The sequence below is a fragment of the Crassostrea angulata genome, chromosome 2 (genome assembly GCF_025612915.1).
Source record: "Crassostrea angulata isolate pt1a10 chromosome 2, ASM2561291v2, whole genome shotgun sequence".
NCBI classification, from domain to species: domain Eukaryota; kingdom Metazoa; phylum Mollusca; class Bivalvia; order Ostreida; family Ostreidae; genus Magallana; species Magallana angulata.
Window position 1 is genome coordinate 75,980,975 of NC_069112.1, and position 15,966 is coordinate 75,996,940.

A 15,966-nucleotide genomic window follows, 5' to 3' on the forward strand; every position below is an offset into this window, starting at 1 on the left:
TTTTAGAACGGCAATCTGTGTCCATCGGAGCGGTGCTGATGATAGCGATCTGTGTTTAATGGAGCGACGATTAAAACCGCCTGGAACACCCCCCCCCCCTTCCTTGGAAATTATATTATCACTCGGATGACCCCCTCCCATCTCTATAAAAGAGCTTTTGCATTTAATATATGTTTTTATTGTTCAGCTTGATCAATATTGACTTAAAGGCCACTTAAAGACAGTGTAAAGGCAGTGTAAAGAGAGCGTAAATGCCACTTAAAGATGCTTAAAAGTAGCTTAAGGGTGGCTTAAAGGTGGCTTAAAGAAGTTTGGACATTAAGGACCTATAAACACTTGCTTAAAGGTGACTTAAAGGCGGCTTAAAGGTTGTATAGCCTTTAAGCTCCTTTAAGTCACCTTTAAGCCACCTTTAAGGACTTGCTTAAAGATGGTTTTTCGTCCTGTGGAGCAAATATATCCTTTACACATTGTAAATAAATATGGGAACCCATTTATCATATGTTTGAGAAGATTTTCAGCGGGAAATCCTATTAAACTTTAAAAATAGTTCTCAAAATTTATAAGGATCTGTGCACATATTTTGCAATATACAAACTTCGTTATTGTTTTCATAAGTCAATATATAATAGTAAGTGGTCTGTTTATATATTGAATGATACGGTTTTTTCATGGCATATCCCATCTTCCGCTTCGTTTGCTTGTTGAGATAAAACAAGAATCAGAAGACTGAGGTCAGAAAGAAAGGGAATCACAAAGTTAAACTTTCTCAAAATATTTGTAATAACCAATTATAACTTACTGTAAACAAAATTCATTCACGTGTGCATAGGCTCGTCGTCGCTAAATTTCTCGTCGCGAACCAGTCTTTGTCATATGGATGTTATGACCATTTCTAAACCAGTTTCTGTCGTATGGTTGTTATAACAATGTCCAAACCAGTTTCTGCCGTATGGTTCTTATAACAATGTCCGAACCAGTCTTTGTCGTATGGTTGTTATACCAATGTCTAAATCAGTGTCTGCCGTATGGCTGTAATAACAATGTCCGAACCAGTCTTTGTCGTATGGTTGTTATACCAATGTCTAAATCAGTGTCTGCCGTATGGCTGTAATAACAATGTCCGAACCAGTCTTTGTCGTATGGTTGTTATACCAATGTCTAAATCAGTGTCTGCCGTATGGCTGTAATAACAATGTCCGAACCAGTCTTTGTCGTATGGTTGTTATACCAATGTCTAAATCAGTGTCTGCCGTATGGCTGTAATAACAATGTCCGAACTAGTCTTTGTCGTATGGTTGTTATTACAATATCTAAACGACGTCGCCACCAATGTTTTTAACTTTGACTCGATTATTAATGAATAATAATAGAATAATATATGGTTTTATGACATTCTTTTTACGACTGGTTTATTTTTCACTTGCTTGGTACGATCTGGTGGGTCCAAACCAATCTTCCTCAGGACGGCACCAACTGCCAAAATAAGATTAAATAATCCATTTAAGAAACAATATCTCATATGGGATAATTGGCAGTGCAAACACAAAATAAATGTAAAGATTAAGTAAATTCGGTTAAAAGGAAAAACAAACAACTGTTGGTAAAAAAAATTGTCTGTAATCAAACTGTTAGAAAGATTGATCAATATTTCTTAGTAATCTACAAAAATTAAAGGATTATAAGAAAATTTGCTAACAAAAGTGGGTGGCATTTAATTTATACTTTATTTAAATTCAGATTTTTTTTAAATTACCGAATCAAAGTCTTTACTTTGTTCTAAAAATATATATCGTACATGGAGTGTAATGCGAAATGGGACACCATAACCAATAACGGTGATTATTATTTACAACCTATCTGTATTGCCTCTACTCTTAATCGAGTTTGTAGAAAGAGGTCAAATTATTTCTTATCAGCCGAATTCTGTAGAAATGTGTGAATAATCATCGCTTTTACCATTACTGTATATACATGTTAATTCGCAGAATAAAAAAATGTTCAAAATAGTCTTACAAGGTGAGTGAATTCATGATGATTTGATATTGTGATAAAAATTGCCATTTCATAAAATTATAATCTATGGTTTAGTCGCGTCTTTATTATTTTGTATTGATATATTTTCAATTATATTGAGCACTTCAGCTAATCAACATAAAGCATGATTTGTTTAAATCTTTCGTTTATCTTATACAATGTTTTATTCTAGGTATTCTGTACATTGCTATGACTTTCACAATGGCAATTGACAAGAGAGCAGGTAATTTATCTTCTGTTTTTTACTTGCTTCACAATTTTATCTCATTACATGTTCGATTTCACAATTCTAAAGAGTCAGCGGTTGAATCTTTTACTCTATCGATAATACAAAATCAAAACATATCATGAGGCATATAAGACATTGATTGTCAAAACATGAGGTATGAAAACTTATAACTTGGATTGAATATCCTATACCACACAAGGATTGAAATCAAAGTATTTTTTGTAAACATAATGCAACGTTAAAGTAATTATTAATAAACTAATTATGCACTTATCTTACTCTTTGATCACATATATAAAATAAAAACCTGTTCACAAATCACTGGTTTGACCAGAAATAATAAAAAAAATGTAATAAATGATTAATTTTTCCATCCTTCAAATAAACTAACAATGTAAAAGTTTACTTTCAGTTACAATTGTTCAGGTGGCAGGGGATAGTGTTTTGGTCGAGGAAATGTGAGGCAGATAGTGCTCATATATGAGATTTAATTTTTCAGTTGATTTTTAAATTTGCTAAAATTGGTTTGCATGCAGGGGACACATGATCACGACTCTTGAGAATCTTAAACATTTTAGAATAAAACAAGTACAGATTACATATAGCTTTATAAAGAATAGCCAGGGATGGTCTTAAAATTTTCTGAAAAATTGCCCTTTTTTCACATTTTCACGGGTCCAGAACCACACTCCAGTCCCGAGCAACTGCCGTAAACTACCACAGGATTGGTTGCTTAATATATACCCATGCCAATAACCACCAATTGATGGGGGGTGGGGGTCAATCACCTTCTTTTCGAGTGACATTTCGTGTTCTGAACCCACCCTACTTTTCAAGCACGAAACCGAAAGTGAAAATTTTGGCCACAGTTTCGCATTTTCATTCCATATCTGATGAAATGTGCGACCAGTATTAAAGTGTTATATATCAATGAAAATGACATGAGCCCCTCTATCCACAAAATGAATGCAATAAATATTCTATAGCTAGCAATTTATACCCCTCAAATAACCAGCCAAACCCCAGGTTCTCCCTTTATTTGACCGGATCTTTCCTTCGAAACTATCCCCTGCCACCTTCATTGACCACATACATGTACCAACAATTAAATAGCGTATAGTTTTTACTTATTTATTAACGTCTATCACACCTCAAACATGTTATGGGAATCGGTGAAGTGTTACATTTGTGTGTTTTAAACCTGTTTAATTTAGACAGAATTATTATTAACTAACCTTTTTTTTAAAAAATTTAGAATAAAAGAATATATGCATCAATCGACAGAATAATAAACTGTAAAAATAAAGTATATGTATATTTTTGTCTCTTAATTTTGGTAAAAAATACCATTCATTTTCTCGAAGTATAATCAAATTCTGATAGTAGAACTTTCAACATTGTTTTATCCATGATACGTGGGTTAAAATTTAAAATACTTTGCAAATTAATTTGGACACGCTGCTGTTGTTGCTTTTATTAGCGAACGTTGGACCCAGAACGTGTTTTGTGTGTGTCCAAGAAGTGACGTTTTTAAACTGTCTACAAAATACAACAACTTGTCAACAAAATGAGGTATGGTGAATTTTTTTTATACTTAATGAAGTGTATTAAATCAAGTTAAATTCATCAAATCGTAATCCATATCATGATTAAATTTTAGAATTTCTAAAACGGTATGAAAATAGAGCTTTCAGTGTTTTGAGTAAAGATACATATGAGAAATATGACGTCACAAGAAACAGTGTAATATAAAACTTTAAGGTCAAGCTCTAGATATATTAAATGATAAGAGCCTACATATCTTGAAATTCCATGTATGAATTTATCCAGTTGTTTCTATGAATAATAACTAATACTAATAATAAGATATACAGGGACATGCTTTTAAATTTAACACAGTAAAGCTGTGTGAATAAACATTCAATTATGATATGCTGTTATACTGTCTATTTCATTTGCACATAATGTTTTTTTTATCAATGTGATAGAAAAAATCCAGATAAAAAAATAAAATGAATTGTATAAAAAATTCATAAATAATTTTTCAATTTCGAAAAAGTTTTATATAAGCGACAAACTTTTGAATATTTTATAAATCCAAACAGAGTACACCCCAGATAAAGTGGAGTCCTATTGATCATTTGTTTTCGCATGCTATTTCTAGTTCTGTGTTAATTGATTAAGACATTTATTAAAACGGCTTATTTAAAATTGTAAAGCTAAATATATACTTCAAAATGATTAAGTATATTATTATTATTATTATTATTATTTATTTTTTTTTTGAGTGAATATTTTATTGGCTCAACAATTATGGTTCAAATATTTTTAGAACATAATTCAAAACGTTTCACAATAGAATAAATGATAAATAGCAATGGAAACAGATCAATATACGAGTACCTTGGACATGGAGCTAAAATATTAACATGGATCTAAAATATACACGCATCTTAGTTTTTGACATGGTAGAAAGCATTAATCAGCAATCTTCAAACAATCAAGACAATCCATATAATACTGAAAGACTACAGTTTATAAGTTAACTAATATTGGCTGCCATAATTATTATCATTGCTTATTTGCAAATAATTACATGCATTAGTATTGTAGTTATGGTGTACATGTTCCGATTTTTGTTTGACCGTTGGTGGCCTTAATTTCCTTTTAGTTAAATCACGGTTAAATATCCGTGTAAATTAAATAACGTGAAATATTACAAAAATTATGAACAACAAATATAACCATATTAACTAAAATCCATAAATCGACAAATTTCTGACATTTTAAATATATTTTTCTGCAATGTTTTATGCTAATATATTGCGAAACATGTGCTTGAAAAATCTAAATTCTGTCAATTACTAAAAAATAAGATTTAAAGTCATTTTACGTTTATCATTGAAGTTTTAATCTAGGCTATGACATTCAATTTTATTGATATGATGACATGTAGTGATAACGAGCAGTGTTTAAAATCAAAAGTCCAAAGGCAAAATACAAAACAGGAGCAGAGCACACACGTACTTCTAAAGAATAGAGGCAGGATCAGATGCAATGGAAGAGTGAACTTCCTCTGCTGACCGGTCACACTCTCCATAACCTCTTCATCGTGAAAAAACCCCCTGAAAAGTCCGTAGACAATTAGATGTTTCATTACGGTCTAACAAAAAATATGGACAACGTGTGTTTGTGTGTGAATGTTGAGTTGAAGGCCACAGCGAATGTTATAAATTGATAGAAAATGATATAAAAATCCTTTGCAGTGGCGTAATATTGTATGATTCGCTAAAGGATTTGGTGAAATAAAACTATGTGTATAAAAGAATATTTCACACTTTGAACTAAAACACGTTTACTATGTATTTTCAATTCCAACTAGCAATTCTTTAAATAAACATACACAACCTGTTTGTATGCGATAGATGCGACGCAGATATTTCGAGTTTTTGTAAATGTAATTGATATTTCTGAATGACAACGAATGTTATTTGAAAATTAGTGAGCCGTTAATGATATACCAAAGATGTGCTATTATTTCTTATTAGGTTAGTTACTGACTCACTATGGAAATATATTGGGTTGATCAATCTCATAGATGGCGAGGCGAAGTCAGTAACTAACCTAAAAAGTGTTTTGTTTTCGCGAGGACTATCAAGCGACATATTTATTCACAAATAGCGATGATCAACGCAAAGCCATGTACAAGATGCCTTACATCGCGTCCAATTTAACTCATTTAAACTCTTAAAGATTTTCAATCTCACCTTTCAAATACTCTTTAAAAATATTTGTTTCACCCATGTTTACTTATAATGTTTTGTTGCTATTCAATTTTAAATGTTTTCTCCCTTTCCTCAACAGAGATTTAAGCAAATTTCGACGCTGCCATTTTGTTCTGCTCCAGACAAAACAATGTGACGTCAATATTCTAAGTGCAACTACTCTAACTTTAAAGAATCTTAAAGGGCAACTACTCCAAATACTTTAGAACTTAAGGCATGCGGTTTATGTATTAGATACTATGAAATGCCGAAATGAGTAAGCGAAGCATCGGCCAATGACGGCCATTTTGCCTAATATAATTCTCACCGAACAAATAAAGAGATATATGAGGCAATCACGTGCTATGTTTAAACCAATGAAAGTGTGGCATTTCAGTCCAAGGGAAAACAATACAAAATAATTTGTGCTATTATATGTGGCATGTTGTAAACTTTGCTAAAATTGACTATTTTGATTTTTTTCTGGATTGGAATTGACTAAAGACAGAATAAGCATCGAGTCATAGATAATAACTATAGATGCTTACTTTTCTATAAAAGTAATGATAGTTCATTTCTATTCGAGTATAAACAAAGCATTTACATTTAAAATGTAATCATGTAATCAGTGTAATAAATGTGATCATTTTTCCATTTTCAGGTGTGTTTTACATCGGAAAATGTTGATGAAAATGGGATTGTACGGTATAATGGCGGATGTCTCTCTGAACAGGTATGCTTATGTTATGAAAGTATGATCTATACCCAATATTTTATCGACTTATGAATATTTCATTACAATTACACATATAATCTCAAGACTTTCTTATATTAGCTCTCTCACAGTGTGTCAGTAAATGTGGAAAAAAATACAATTTTTTAGTAAAATTCTATCATTTGAATTTTTGAGTGGGCTTCATCCTTTCTTTTTTTTCGATAGCTTCATAATTATTGCCTATTAACTTATGAACGTGATTATCTTTGAAATAATTTTGTTAGGAACCGTATTATGAAATTAAACTATAAGTAGGTACATGTAGAATTTTTGGTGAAAAATCACATCGCGCTCCTAGATTAAAAAGGAACACAAAAATGTGTTCAAATACAAAAAAATTTATTATATATACTGCTTCTAAATACTTGTCAAATAAAATAACATATACTTATAACAAATCATTTAGATCAAATTTTTAAGTGTTGTGTTAATTTAGTTTAACACTTATCCTGTCAAATACTAATAGATAAATCAATAAATTGATCATTTTACTCCGTAAGATTGCATAAAAAAAAACAATTCCCCTTTCAAAAGTTCAATATTGCAAGAATTATGTTTGAAAAAAAAAACTTTCCAGCTAGAATTGTTTTAAAGGCTTGTAGACTGGTTTCGGGACAAGCTGTCGTAACTACGACTGCACTAATGGGGAATCTAATCGGGAGAGAAAGGAACACACCGTCTAACTGTTTCACGTGTTGTTCAACTGATACAGGAGCAAACAGACCATGTAATGATCATAAGTGCCCGACAGGTTTGGGTAAAGTCGTGTATTGTTTTCCATTTATGACCTTTATTTTGTTTTGGTGAGCAATTTATACTCCGAATGCGTATACAGAACAAATTAAGGTAGTGTTAGAATTTTTCTATTCAGGCTACTTTACTTTTGTTTTCAATTTGGTACGTTCTAAAACATTTTGATTTAATTCTTAAAAAAATCAAGAAATGTAATTTTTTCTCTTTAACCATAGAGTATTAATCCCCTTTACTTATCATTTGAATTTTTACCAATTTACTTAAAACAAGTTATGATTATTTCTGTAACAATTTCTGCTGTTTAGTTTTCTGTTTTTATTTATAACTTTGGTAAGGTTTTGGATACAATTAGTATGATTTTAGTTGTTCCATTTATGTAACTTTCAGGACATGTAACTGCTTCATCTACATCAAGTAAGCTTATTTTTCTATGAAAATTTAGATCTTTATATCTTGGTTTGTAGTTTTTCACTATTTACATTTACGAAAAATAAATGCGAGTCCTAAAAATGAATACTCATTCTTACATGTATGTTTGTATCTAGGACTCAGTATGTATATATGAGATTGTTATTGTAATGGCAGATTTGTTGCGTTTTTCATCGTTTTGAAAACAGTTTTTTTTATCAACTCTAATATCCAAACAATAAAAAACTTTAATGAATATTTTTCATTTGTAAATTAATTTAAGTTCATTTATTTTTATCCTAGTCGCACAGTCTAACTGTATTGATGGAGAAAATTGTCAACAGTATGCCGACTTTTTCTGCAGCCCAAGCAATCCTTCCGGAATAGACATTTGCCCAATTACCTGCAAAAAACCCAGCTGTGTTGGTAATCAGAAATCTGTTTGTTTTCCGGTACTTATAATGCGCTTAGCGTGAACTATCAAAGACAGAGGAAAACAGACATTCATTAAGGGTGTCTTCAAACACGACCGAAATTTAAAATGGAAATAATTGACCTTCACCTATTTTTGGAATGCTAAAGAAGGATAGCTACACCAAAAAACTAGTAAGGCCTATATTGATGTTTCTGGGCTTGTCAAAATAAAATGTTTGAAATTTCTTTAGCAGACATTGACTTGGATAGGTTTTGAGTTTATAGTTTGTCAAAATGTTTGGAGGGGTATAGGATATCATTATTGAATTGCGCAGGGTTTTTAAAAAACAAATAAAAACCAAGTTACATTTAATTGCGCAAAATAACACAATGTAGTTTTCTACATAAACCCAAACCTCGACCATGATCTCCTCAAAACAATGCAACATTTTTTTCTTCCGAAAAACTAAAGTTGAATTAATAAGACAAATACTTTCATGACGTCATTACTGAACGTTAATTGTCGTGTACATTTGCTTGGAGAGGATTGTAAACAAAGTCAAAATATCGAATATTTTACAATTCTAAAACAAGTATTTTTGTGTTGTTTGTTTAATCTTCAACGAATGAATATCTTTTCTTGTTCAGGCTATGCCTTGTAGTTGTTGATAATCCGACAAGAGCAATACTGCCATGTATAATTTGGTTTCATATTAAAACGTACCGGTAGATAAAACTTTGCTTTATTGAAAAAAAAAATGTTTTTAGAGTTAATGCGCTGTTACAAAATAGCTTTATGTATTCGGTATTTGGTCAACGAATAAACATAGTTTTGTTAGACTTATACGATTTGTACTTTATAAAATTCAAATGTGCATATTTCTGTATATTTTATAAATACCTAGAGATAATTTTTTTTGTAAAAAAAAAACTTGACCATGAATTTATGAATTAGTGTGTCCATGAAATATTATTCATGGAGAGATAGTCAAAAAAATAACGAAGCACTATCATTGTTGCATGCTGAGGGGAAGTATTGATTTATTTTATATTTATTATGACTGATGTGACAAAATGGATAGTAAAGTTTCTCCATCCTTTGGGTCTCCATTACTAAGTACAAATCCATTAGTAATACGAGTCCTAAACGCCCACGAACATGAAGAACCGAAAGCGAGAAGAATAATATCTACCTGAGAAAAGCATAACTATAAAGTTTTTTTCCTGGTTTACCACTTTATTGCTGACCTTCTCTACGACCCAAAAAACGTCATATTGGGTGAGTCAGTCTTTGGACCACACATTCTCCCGCACATTCAAAGCGTACCTCGAGACTTTCTGACCGCCAACGGACACGGGTGTTACCTCTTTTAGTTGTCTTCGCAAAACGTATAAAATCCCTGTCTTTTGGAAGTTGTTACAGTTCCGATGTTAGCTTAATTTTAGGTTAGTTACAAACCATTAGTTAGCAACTCTTAAATCCGCGAATCGGGTTTGTAGTGGCTTTCCTTGTCTAAGTCTTAATTAGATCATTCAACCACTTTACGCTCACTCATGACTTTGCTGTGACGTAATCCTCTACGGAAGTGTCATATCACTGTTTCGACTCAACGTACTATTCCAGCACAAATTGCATAAAATAAGTAATTGTTTAGTGAAACCCATAAACAGTATTTTACATGTTTTTTTTAAAGAGAAGTTCATAAGCTAAAATATATTTTGTGATCATGCATCGAAATTCCTATAGTGGACAATAAGATTTACATCTAAATAATTAGGGTACTTTTGGTTCTATCATATGATTTTCATTTGGTTTTCATATATACAGTGGTACATTCTTTACCATTTGTTTTGCCTAGATCAAATCAATACTTTAATTCTGTGATTATTTGTAAAACTGTGCGAATAAGACGCTTAACCGCATACTCTATGTTCTGAGTAAGTTTTTATGTCGGACTGATATATTTTTTATAGCGATAGGTTCTTTAATATTTTGAAATTAATTCTGAATGAAGGTAAAGTTTACGGCTAACATTTTTTTTTGGAATTGTACCAAAGATAAATACATGTACCATTTTGTTAACTATTCTAAAGTCTTTTTTTTTTCTCATAAAACTAAAATTATTTTTTCAGACCTGTTTTATAACTAAAAAAGGTCGAACTAAAAATTCAATCATACGTTAAAAAAAATGCGTGATTATTTGTAAATTCTTTATTAATTAAATTATAAAATATATTATGGGAGTTATTAAAACTTAAAATACTGTAAATTCCTAATTAACCGCGAGGAATTATTATCCGCGTAAAATCGCGAGAAGCCTGTCTTGCGAATTTTAAAATCTCGCTTTTAATTTTCGGACATATGTATACCACATGAAAATATGATAAAATCTCAGCTTTCGCAATTTTATGTTCTCGCGCTTGAATCGCGGAAATAAATACTCGCGTTAAATAAGGAATTGATGTATTTTAGCCCCGGGATCCTTGACATTGCTGCGTATCATGGGAGTGTTAATTCTTAAAAAACTCGATAATAATGTCACCATTTACATCCTGATTTATCTCTATTTACTTCTTTCGAACTTTTTTTTTTAAAATAGAGTAAAATGCAAAAGTAACCATTTTTGACTACAATAATTTAAACGAACTTATCTTATTTGAAACCTTCCCAAGTCTACCGTTTTCAGTATATGAGTTTTATTGTGTTTCTGAACCACTGTTTAAAACCATGTGTTGGGGACCAAGTTTGGTGTAGAAATTGATAAAATGCTTGCACCTGTTCTTTTTTCACTGTAAAGTGAAATAGCCAGCGAAATAAATTTGAAAAAAAACAAAAAATCTAAATTTATGTTTTTAAAACATTGATGTAATTTCTGAAATAATGGGTAGTTTCTGTTACATGACAATGACAATTTGTGAGTTATCTCCCTGTAACCGTTGACCTAACGTTAATTTAAGTAACTTTCCCTAATTAGCCAATCTAAGCTGATCCTTTAACATATCACAAGATCGTTTACCGAGTAAGTTAAACAAGGCTTGATTTATTTCTCTACGCATTTCTGTTAACGGATTTATCCACTGTTATTTGTTTATAACTTACATGTACAGTATGATGCAATATATATTCGTACAAAATGGCGGCGTGTTTACATTCGCACTTCACCTCACAAATTTAACGTCGAATAAAAGGGTTTATAAATAGCATCGGAATTACGTTAGCAATTTATAACCATATTTTGTCATGTGACATTTCATATGTCACGCGATTTTACTGTCGTCTGCTTTGTAAACAAATCTGAATCGACGGAAACAAAATGGGACGCAAAGCAAAAGAATTGAGTAATGAGGTAAAAGAAACGGTATGGAAAATGTTACAAAATGGTAAAACTATTACTTACGTGTCAGAAACCTTCGGAATACCCAGATCTACAATTTCAAGTTTTAAGAAGCGTGTAGAACAACGGGGTTGCATAGAAAACATCCCAAGACGAGCAGGAAATCTACCGTGACATCCGGAGATTATCGGAAACCTAGAAGGCTTGTGAAAACCCACAGAAGAGAGAGTTTGAAGGATATTACTGAACAATTTAATGAAAACAAAGAACGACCAGTATCTAAACGAACTGTGCAATTGCATCTGCACAAATATTGATTCGTGAGACGGGTGGCGAAGAAGAACCTAGTGATCAAAGAAGTGAATAGAAAAAAGCGTTTGTCTTGGTGTAGAGAAGAGAAAAAATTTACTGCTGGGAAAAGTTATTTTCTCAGATGAATCAAAAATCGTTGTGGGACAGATTTCTCGTGTCTATATTTAGAGAAAACGGGGCGAGGGCTGGAGACCGGACTTGGTTGAGGCACGTCGGGCGAAGCCATCATACGAAGTTATAAACTGGGGATGCAATTCGTGGCACGGAGTAGGTGCCATTACAGCTGTCAATGCAACATCAATGCAGAGAAATACCAGCAAGTACTAAATGACAATTTGTGGCCGGTTATAGTCCGACATTTTCCCAATGAACAGTACATCTTTTAGGATGACAATGCGCCGGTACACCGTGCCCGTTCAACACAAGATGTTAACCATAGAAATGGAATAAGAACCATGAGCTGGCATGCACAAAGTCCCGACTTAAACATCATTGAAAATGTATGGTTGTTACTGAAAAGAAAGCTACAAGCTCGTGTTGGTGGTATTGAAAACAGGGACGACCTGTTCCGAGAGATACAGCGGACATCTATCACGCCTCAGTACGGACAGAGCCTCTATAGCACAATCCCCCGACGATTACAAAGTGCAATTCGGCTGAAAGGTCATTGTACAAAGTATTAGGTATGTTTTAGTTATTAAAAATAATTTTAAAAGATGAAAACTACAGTTTGAAGTTTGACGTAATTCTGTCGCGAATGTAAACACGCCGCCATTTTGTACGAATATATATTGCATCACACTGTAGTAATGTATTGCTTACACTTCTTTTAGAGTTTATTGATTTTTTATTGAATTTCTAGGATATGTACCTGCTTCAACTACAACAAGTGAGCCTATTTTAAATTGAATATTTATATATCTTAGGTTGAAGTGTTTTATCATAATTGTGTCGTATGCGTATTCCTATAATTAAACATTTACTGAAATTAAGTACAAGAGCTCAGTCAAAATGTTCAATCTAAGCTGTTCGTTTGTATTGTTTGTGTCAATATATTTTCAAGGATTATCGTTGTGAATTGTGTGTTTGTTATCTGAACCAGACCGTGAAATTAATTTTCATGTTGGGCTGATTTCCTTTCAGTGGAACATTCGGAAAACAATTTGAAATTAACACAATATTGTAACGTATTCTCTCTTATTAGCCAATGGAAGCTCACCCATTTAAATATCTTTTCAACGTTTACAGACAAAGTTTAAAACAATGCTAGGTTTATTATTGTACAAATTTCTGTTTACAGTCTTATATCCAATGCATTTTCAGTGTTTTTTGTACTTTGGACAGGCATTGCTTAAAATTGATATGAAATAAAGTTTTGTTCTAATTTAATTTTTAGGACATGTAGCTGTCACAACTTTATCAAGTAAGCAAATTTGTTCGTTTTAATTTGAAAATTATGCATCTTGGTTATTGAATGATATGTTGTGGAAAACATTTCAGCATTGAATATTAACTAAGGTTAAGTGTTCAGATAAAAATGTTTGTGTTTATTGCTTCATAACTCCACCTCTCATTTGTGAACATTAGAATTCGTTTATATTATCAATAAATATTATTTTAGTTTTTTTTTCCATCCTAGTTGCAAACCCTAAGTGCACTGACGCAATGAACTGTCAGCAGTATGCCGACTTCTTCTGCAGTCCAAGCAACCCATCAGGAATAGACGTGTGTCCAATTACATGCAAAAACCCTATTTGTGTTGGTAGTAAGCAGTTTTGTTGCCCTTTCATTGATTTGTAAGAAGAATATTTTTAGATATTACTCTCCTTATATTCCTATGCAAAAAAAGAAGACCCCACCTTACCACCAACCCACCCCTGTTTCCGAAAATCAGAAATTAAACAAACCATATTAATACTTCTAAAAGAAGCTCTCACACATGTACTGACTTTTTTATTTTTTTAAAATGTCTGTACATTTTCCCTTTATAAAATTCCAGCTTTCCGCCATTCCTGCTCAACCCTATTCCCCTAAAATATTGATTTTAACAAGCCTTAATTAATACAACCTGCAGATCGCTGCGACAGGAATTTTTTTGTCGATATATCCCTATTTAAAATTTTAATCTCTAACTGTGGCCATATGCATGCGGACATAGAGACGGATGCTGGACAAAAAGTTATAAGAAACACTCATTTGAGCTTTCATCTCTGGCAAGCTCAAATGTATCATATTGAAATCCAAATGCATTTTTGTTTAAGTTAATTTAGTAACTGACTTCTCCTGTTCTTTGAAACAATAAACTCCGGTTGTTATTTGGTACATAGAATGAAAGGCCAATTTTGAAATTTGAGCTTTCAATATTTTTAAGCTTCAAAAATAGGTTATACTTAATCTATGTCTGTGAGATCAATAAAAAAGACGACTTTATCTAGGTCATTATTTCTTTTAAATGAGTTTTAAATTAAATTAAAAATTTAAACAGAAAAAAACAACAAACAAACAAATAATTAGTACAGTGAACAGCGGACGGTTTTTCTAGAAAAATTATCAAACTATACATTTAAAGAAAAACCATTCCAAATACTAGAACACCAAAATTTGATTGTTATTCTTCGTAAAGAAACATCTCTCACATGCGATGTTTAACATATTAAAAACATACCAGAGTTTTTGTTTGATGTTAAGCAAACATCAATACAAATGTTTAGAACTTTCCTAATTATCTTCTTTGATCAGAGAGGAGCATAAAGTTTACACAAGACATTGCTACTACGCTCTTTTCTTAGTCAGGGACTTTGCTACTTCCCAAGTGGAATTGGCTACTTCCCAAGTGGACTTGGCTACTTCCCAAGTGGACTTGGCTACTTTCCAAGTGGACTTGGCTACTTCCCAAGTGGACTTGGCTACTTCCCAAGTTATTTTAAGTTTATTAAGTTCACATTCCACCGTCCCGCACCACATTGTTTCCCTTGGTCTTTTCCCTGGTGGTGTCCCCCTTAAAACGATTTTTGTAATTTGTGATCATTCCATCCTGAAGACATGCCCTAGCCATCTTAACATCATTTTTTTTTATCTCATTCATTTTGCAGTTTGAGTTGTTCGTTTTAAGTCGATTTTCATTATATTTGGCCAAATTATGTTGCAGATTTAGTGGAGGCAGCTGTGATGAGAACTGGACAGTGATATCGTGACCTTGCAACATTCGTTTCCATAAAATAAGATTCACTTTACATTTCTGTTTTTGATTTGGTCTTTGTTATCTTACTATAATGTTTAGATTTCAATATAATTTTCGATATGTAGAAGGCTGTTTTTCATTTGCTTGTCGGTTTGTGATATATCTTTGACTGCCTTTTTCAGTCAGTGTGTACAAAAAGCCAAACACATAACATTATTATAAAAGATGAGTTAGGCTATTATCAAAAGCATATGACCTTAAATTCTTAACAAGACTTGTGTTGCTAGAGTCGTAGACGTACATGTAGTATTTTCAATTTAATTGAAGAAGTTGATGGATGGGGGGGGGGGGGATTACGTTAAATAATGGTATTATTTATTTCATGCAATTAACAATAGGATTCAAGCAGTATACCTTTAAGGTATTCAATGTATAACGACCACATGTTGTACCTTATAAATGAACGGTCCGATATTCTTAATCATGATAGCATTTTGAAGGTGTTATCAAATAAAAATACTCCACCAAAGGAATTTTCAAAATTTGTATCATGGCCCAACTAATTACACCTTGAATTTTGCATTGAAGTCTATGGGCAATGTATGTTTTATTAAGATATTGTAAAAAGTAACTTAAAATTAGTAAAACTCTTTTGGTTAATACATGCATACACTTTCTCTTTATTTAAATATGAAATAAAATGAATCGTTTACCGCAGATATTTTGACGAAACAAAAATTTTCTTTTTTTCATCAAGG

The 15,966-nt window shown here is 32.1% G+C and overlaps 1 pseudogene; it reads left to right on the forward strand.

The window, feature by feature from the left end:
- The first annotated feature begins 1,883 nt into the window (after positions 1–1,883).
- On the forward strand, positions 1,884–13,793 carry LOC128171525 (uncharacterized; annotated as a pseudogene).
- Positions 13,794–15,966: the final 2,173 nt, after the last annotated feature.